The following is an 8,351-nucleotide window of genomic DNA, read 5'->3' as shown; positions in this document are numbered from 1 at the left end:
TTTTTAAAGGCATAGATCATCAAGAACAAAGAGAACGTGAGAGCAGGTGACAACGACAACAACACAATATTGGAAGTTGGAAAGGCAACGGGCAGATATTAGACGTGAACACTAGCAATGAAAAAAGCACAGAAGCAACTGGATTTGAACTTCCAGACCACAAAAGACTCAGGAGTACGAGGGTCTTTGGAAGTGAAGGTGTAGGTGGGACTGAGACCGGAATTGCCCACAAGGCTGGTAAAAAATCAGTTAGGCCCCAGATCAGTATTCTTATACTGGCAATTGCTCCCTTCTCCATTCCTCACACCACGATATGAAGGGAAGGTATTTTTTTCTGGAGGGATGAACCCAAGGGACTCTGGACTGGGGAACACCAGCACAGCTGAGGGGAAGAGTAACCTCTAAAAACAAGATGATTAGAATGGAAAAGGGGGAGAATCTCAACTTTATCCCCTCAATAGGCTTCCAAAAATGCCAGAAATGAGGCGGGAGATTGGAATCCCTTCTCTGAGTAATATGTCTAGCCTAAAAGAGCACAGACTCCAAAGTACATACAGCATCCAGGAATGACAAGGCCAAGCAAAATTATCTTAGAGTGAAGTCCATCATTCATGAAACCTCACTCTCTTAGAGCTTCCAATTCATTTTCTCTAGTTCTCCATTATGAGCAGATATATCTGAGGAAAACTTCTAACTGGAAAGACAGACCAAATAACTGAAAAAGGAATTTGGAGTAAATAGAGACCATGTGTAGAGAAGAAAATTGTGAGGAGAAAAATTAGCCTCAAAAATATGAGAAGTTATACCTATGAAACAAGAACATGATGCTATAAAACAAGAACATTCAGAAACTATAAAAGAATACTTGAAGTTAAAAGTATGATTGCAGAAATAAAAAGTAAAGGACAAAGGTGAAACAGTGGAAATTGTTTAATAAAGTAGAACAACTTAATAAAGATAAGACATAGAATTTTTTTAATTTAAAAGTTTGAATCCATCTAGGAATTCCTGTATTTAAGTAATAGGAGTTCCAGAAAGAGAAAATAAACAAGCATAAGGAATAGAAATCACCAGAAAAATAATTCATGAAATTTTCTATTACTAATTGAATGAACCCACCAAGAGCCTCAAGAAATGGATGAAAATAGATTTATCTACATTATGAGAGATCACCATAAATTTTTAGTACACTAGAGACAAAGAGAACATCATAAAGCTTTGAGAGAGTGGAAGGTGGGGGCCTTCCACATACACAAGATGTCAGTAGCATTTGAGTTAGCAATAACAACACTGGAAGCTAGAAGAGAATTGGAATAATGTTGTAAAAATTGAGGGTAAATGCCTTCCAACCTGAAATTTTATATCCTGTCAAAGTATCACCTAAAGATATTTCTTGACATGCAAGGTCTCCAAAAATATGACTCCTATGAATCTATTTCACAGAACTAACTAGAGGATGTGTTATTCCAAAATGAGGAAATAAATCAAGGTGAATGATATGGTATGAGGTACATATATATAAGGAGAAAGAACTTTCCTAGAATGCTAGTGATGGAGGATTATAGGATATCAGCTGCACAATACACCTCAGAGCACCTAGTTCAGACTGGAGCTAATCAAATGAAAATGGGAATATTCCTGATCTTGATTTCTTTCAGAGATTTATACTTTTAGAGAACAAGTTGTGGGTGAATCTGTGACAGGCATTTAGAAAACAAGGCAAATGAAAAAACATATTCAAAAAAGTAATTAATCATAATATTATAGATTGGTGCAAAAGTTATATTATTAATATATTACATTCCATATTTTGTTGACTCTTAGACTATAAATATAAAATGCACCAACATTTTAGACTACTAAGAAAGAAAAATCTCTGTAATCAAATGATGACAAATCACTTAATGTTAGTCTTGCATGATGTATTAATCAATGACATTAATCTCTTTTTGCTTTGAAACTTTTTTCTTCTGTACAGATAGAATTGGTGTATTTTCCTGTCTTCATTTGCATTGCTCTAATAAGGTACCTTTCCATATTCTTATTAACCAATGTAACACAGTTTCTCTACCTTAGGCATCTTTCTTAGATCTACATGAAGAATTTAGTTATGCTATGTAAGAAAATAATGAATTGTTACCATTCTTCATTGAGAGATATTTGCTTTACTAATAACAAATGTATGCCCCACTACTCTGGGTTTTTTTTTCTTTTTAGGTACACAGTAACTTAGTGTATAAATTCAATTCATAGTGTAATAGTTTGAAGATGTTTTGTATGGCCATTAAACTCAGCATGTGTAGTGCCTGACATGTACAAACCGAACTTAAGTGGTAACATTATTAACCTCTTCGACCAGACTTGTACATACACAATGGCAACTACAATACAACAGAATATTGTCTGGCAAACCGTAAATGAAAGGCACACTCGGACTTCAGAGATGTTAAAGTGTGAGAAAAAAATTATCTAATAAAGTAGCACATTTGTGATTAGGATAAGCAGAGTAATAATACTGTAAACACTGAATATAAACTAATCAAAAGTTAAGATATAACAATATTGGAGAATTGGGCAGAGAGAATATATATATATACACACATATGATTATATATGATGGTGGTGGGTGCAACATTGTTGAAGGAAAGTTAAATCCTGAATTTTTATAGTGAGAAGACATATTTATGCCCAGTCTTGAAAATTTATGCTGCTAAGTCACTTCAGTCGTGTCCGACTCTGTGCAACCCCACAGACGGCAGCCCACCAGGCTCCCCCGTCCCTGGGATTCTCCAGGCAAGAACACTGGAGTGGGTTGACATTTCCTTCTCCAATGCATGAAAGTGAAAAGTGAAAGGGAAGTCACTCAGTCGAGTCCGACTCTTAGTGACCCCATGGACTGCAGCCCACCAGGCTCCTCCACGCATGGGATTTTCCAGGCAAGAGTACTGGAGTGGGGTGCCATTGCCTTCTCCGTGAAAATTTATGAGTTACATGTAAACTTACTGTTGAAAGAGGATATTAATATCTATTAGCTAAAAGAACTGAGAGAGTTGCCTCTAGACTGCAGTTCTGGGCCAGGGATTATTAACAAATTATGTATGAATGTATTTATTTGACTGTACTGGGTGGTAGTTGCCACACACAGAATCTTCGATTTTCGTTGCAACATGCAGGATCTTCAGTTGCAGCATGTAGGATCTAGTTTCCTGACCAGGGATTAAACCCAGGCCCTCTGCATTGGGAGCACAGAGTTTTAGCCACTGAACTACCAGGAAAGGAGGAACTTTTTAAAATAATTAATGGTTTGTACTATTTGAAATATTAAACTATGTGTATGTGCGTGCTAAGCCACTTTAGTCGTGTCTGACTCTTTGTGACCCCATGTACTGCAGGCTCCTCTGTCCATGGGGCTTCCCAGGCAAGAATACTGGAGCGGGTTGCCATTTCCTTCTCCAGTGTATATGTAACTTTGATAAATATAAAATTTAAATTTGAAATAAATCAGTGGCAACACAAGGATTGCTAGCATAATTTTCCATTCTTAGCAAACTCTTTTGAAGCTTACAAGTCTTATTTGATATTTTAAAAATCTCAGGAATAATTTTCTAGCGGCAAACATAATATAACAGATGTGATATATAGAGTACACTGTAGGCCTATTACTCTTACGGAGTTCGACTGAACCAAGAGAAAGATCCCCTGTGTTGATACCGAAAGTGAATTTTTGTATTTTGGTTCAGATATAATCTTACCCCAAACATGTGGAAATGAAAACTTTCAGTCTAGATATTTCATTAATGAGAGAATTTATTGTTTGAATTATTTCCATCTCTCTGCATGTTAGTAATCATGACTAGCTGGGTTTTTAGCCATTCCCCAAATTTTCTCCTTCATAGAGTTTGCAGATCAGCCTTCAGTCCTTATGATTCATCACCTCTTTGTGGGTTCTTCTTCCTCTGCTCACATCTTAGGTTGCTCGTATGCTGATAGATAAGTTTTCTTATTCAAGAGTAAGTAACTCCCATTTCTTAATTAATCCAAACCCTGTTAATTAGTAACTATCAGGGAAATATGGTTTGGGGAAAAACACTGGACCAGGAATCAGGAGACTTGATTCTTATTCAAGCTGGGCCATCTGAGGGTCTCAGCTCTCTGTACTTTTCTTACCTGTTGATGGAAAGATTTAGAATAGAAGCTCTTGAAGGCATCTTATGGGGCTTCCCTGTAGCTCAGCTGGTAAAGAAGCCATCTGCAATGCAGGAGACCCTGGTTCGATTCCCGGGTTGGGAAAATCCGGTAGAAAAGGGATAGGCTACCCACTCTAGTATTCTTGGCCTTCCCTGGTGGTTCAGACGGTAAAGAATCAGCCTGCAGTGTGGGGGACTTCGGTTCGATCCCTGGGTTAGGAAGATCCCCAGAGGAGTACTTGGCAACCCACTGTACTATTCTTGCCTGGAGAATCCCCATGGACAGAAGAGCTGGATGGGCTACAGTTCATGTGGTCGCAAAGAGTTGGACATGACTGAGTGACTATGCACAGCACAGCAAGGCATCTTATAGTCACCATATTGTATGATTCTGGGAATATGCATTTATCTAAATGCTTTATTATAAGATTAAATCATAGTATGAATGGATTGGGACTTTTTTAAAAAAAAGTAAAATTCTGAATGACTGTGTGTTGGTAAAGAACTCTCTAGCCAATGCAAGAGACATAAGAGACTCAAGTTTGATCCCTGGATAGGAAAGCTCCCCTGGAGGAGGGCATGGCAACCCACTCTAGTATTCTTGTCTGGAAAATCCCACGGCCAGAGGAGCCTGGTGGGTTACAGTTCATAAGGTCACAAAGAGTCAACACGACTGAAGTGACTTAGCACCCACGCATCACTGTGTGGAACAGGCTGACAAATAAGGACTAAAGAAAGTTGGATAGACTTAAGTCACTGGATCAAGGAAATATCTGGGTAAAGAACACATACAATTCTTTAAAGAATAATATTAACATTGCATTCTATCTATATTGGTGTGTCTATCAAGATATTCTAGGGATAAATGCTTGATTACTTGCAGCTTATTTGTTAATAAATAGGGCTGCTGCTGCTAAGTCGCTTCAGTCGTGTCCGACTCTGTGCGACCCCATAGACGGCAGCCCACCAGGTTCCCCTGTCCCTGGGATTCTCCAGGTAAGAACACTGGAGTGGGTTGCCATTTCCTTCTCCAAAGCATGAGAGTGAAAAGTGAAAGTGAAGTCACTCAGTTGTGTCCGACTCTTATCGACCCCATGGGCTGCAGCCCACAAGGCTCCTCTGTCCATGGGACAGCAAGAGTACTGGAGAGGCGTGCCATTGCCTTCTCCGAATAAATAGGGCATATACTCTATATTTCTAAACATTGTATCTAATCAAATTAACTACTTTAAATAATAATCCATTGGCTTTTATTCTGCCACAACTATCACTGCGTGTTTTATGTACTCTCTGAGGTCACCAGTTAATGCAGAAGCTGGTTTTGCAAAATTGGGTGAATAACTGCCTTGAAAAGATGTCATCTAAACTCAGTTAACTGAAGAATTAGAAACTGTCCTGAAAATGATGTCAGATTAAACATAAAAATGCTGGATATACATAGTGGGTATACATAATGCACCATCTAAGAAAAAATATCCTTATTTCAGGTATTGTATTTAATGAAAACAGTAATAAACATTTGGATAAGGAAATGGCAACCCACTCCAGGATTCTTGCCTGGAGAATTCCATGGACAGGGGAGCCTGGTGGGCGCAGTCCATGGGGTCACAAAGAGTCAGACACGACTGAGTGACTAACACACAATAAACATTGCCCCTAATATTGAGAGCTTCGCCACCTCTAAAAGGCCTTACAGTAGAAGACAGGCCATACTGTGCTTGCTTTATCTGGTGAGTCAAGGCAGTGTGAGCTCTGTGCTGCTAGTGGGGAGTTGAGCTACAGCTAAAGGATGACTAGCTTTCCCTTCCTCAGTTCTATCGAATCTATGGAATGTCATGCCATACACAGGAACCAGGTGAAAATACAGATCCATTCCTTTTACTGCAAAAAGTAACCAGAAATGTCAACCACGTGTCTGAGAAATCACAGATGATTAAGTATCTAAAGCCTTTAAATTGTACATAGACCAAATCCTTACCTTAACAGTTTTTACTTTTTGACATATATGACAACAATCTGAAGATCTGTATTTTCAAATTCATGTTGCCCAAGCCCCATCCCTTGATATTTTGCTCAATCTGTCTACTGTCTATATATTTTGAAAACTACATTAAATGTTGGTTCTAATGTCAACCAAAGATGGAAAAATGCTGATCTACTTGACAGCTAAATTTTTCAATGAAACATTTCCAACATGACCAATTTACCTTAAAATCTACCCAAATTCTAGACCATTACTCTAGGATCTTTGGGAGGGAAATGTTAGAGATATACCCTTTAACTTACCAAGTCATGGCTGCTTGCTTGGACAGTATTTCATTGCTTTCAGGAAAATAGCTAGTTCTAGTTTATTTTAATCATCTTTATTCTTTCCTTTTTAGGAGGTTTTACTGAATTATTTATTCTGTATTCCTCAAAGTCTTAGGAACAGGGAGATCCTTGTCTTAGGACAAGACATATGAAAAAAAAAGATAATAAATTATGTTACCATCACTTTTCAATATCTCATTTCCCCCTTTGGCTTTCCCTCCTTTGTATATGGGATCAATACCCATCATATATGGTCGTTTCCCAAAGACACTGGACAACTTCAGAATGTCACACTTTTTTGTAGATTTTTAGATTCCCTCAACTCATTTATTCCCCATTTTTATGGAGTACAGTAGTTAAGGAAAAAAAAAAGTCCAGAGTTAAATATAAGTTATAAGAAGATTTGCTTGCTTGGCTCCTTTCTCATTTTTGTTTTCTATTATTCATGATAAAAGGTAACAGGGGTATGCGTGATGAGAAATGAGGCCAAGGGAGCAAAGACTGGAAAATTTTGACAAACTCTGTTGAGTAGGAAATTTTTTAAATAAAACTTTCTCCCCAGCAGGTCTTGGTGAATCTCATGTCTTTGACATGGATGAAGACTAAGAGACGAAACTCATTCCATGTGCAGTGAGGAACCACAGAGTAATTTACAAGCCAGCTGGGCTGACTTGGAAGGCCTTCATGGAGCAGCTACTCAGCAGGGCCCTCTCCTGGCCTTGTGACGGGCCACCTGCAAGTCGTCTTTCTGTTTTCACTTCCAGGCATGGCCGGAGCCCTAGACTCCAGCCCCCAAAGTACCTTCATGAGCTTTCGAAACCAAAGCCTTTCTTGGGCTAGGTTTTATCCCATCTTACCCTAGATATATTCTTTAATTCACACACACATGCGCATCCTTTCCTTTCCGATGAACAAGATGAAGGCGAGAGAAAGGAAGGTGATGGATCCCAGAGAACAGACAGATTCTTTTATCTCAAGTCCTTTGCTTCTATGGTTCACGGGACTTTGGTTTTGGAGTCTCAGCCCAATTTTAACGTTCAAGCTGCCTATTACTGGTGGAAAAAGGGGGGGAAGAAAGAGCCGCTTCCCTGTCTCTTTGCCTTAATCTGCCGTGCACGTGGACGTGTGTGCAGCTGACCCAAACCTCGCTGACATGTCAGCGTGCAGCCCGCAGGGCGAGGGGCGTTTGATTTATAAATGGAATGTATAATAGGCACGGTGCCTTCTGAGCCGAACGTTCATGGAAAAATCACATGCCGCTCACATGAGGGACCAAGATCTTTTTTTATTATTTTAATGAATTGAGTTTTTTCAGTGCACCAGGGAGATAAGAAGATACCTGCCAATAACCCTCTGATTGTGTCCTCGGCCAATGGGTGGGCTTCAATACCGGTACTCCTCTTGTCAATTGAGTTTGTGTGTTAAGTCAAGGTTTAGCTTTGGATTTGAAGCTCTCCCTCAAACAAAGCCACAGACGCTCCGACGGTGGAAACCATCGCATAATTCTCCTCTTTGTTTCTTTAAAGAGCACGGGGTTGGTTTAAAAAAAAAAAATCCATTTTGGGAAGACTGGGTCTGGAGATAATGATAGAGAAGATGAGAAAAGACAGCAGGTTGTAAGTTCTGGCCTAAGTTCGGAAACAGGCGGGAAAAAAAAAAAAGGTTGAAAAGGTAATAAACTACAGCAAGGCCAACAGATCAACCAACATGAGAAAAACCAACAGGTAACAAGGGGCCTCTGGAGCTTCTGAAGAATAGGGATCAGTAGGAAGGCATTTTGAATGAGAACTAAAATGCTCCTTCCTGTCAGGGAGGAAGGGAGGTGTCTGGTGCTTGAGAAATGGAACAAAAATG

This window comes from Bison bison, unplaced genomic scaffold (genome assembly GCF_000754665.1).
Source record: "Bison bison bison isolate TAMUID 2011002044 unplaced genomic scaffold, Bison_UMD1.0 scf7180017864322, whole genome shotgun sequence".
NCBI lineage: Eukaryota > Metazoa > Chordata > Mammalia > Artiodactyla > Bovidae > Bison > Bison bison.
Note: the sequence above shows the minus strand (reverse complement) of the source record.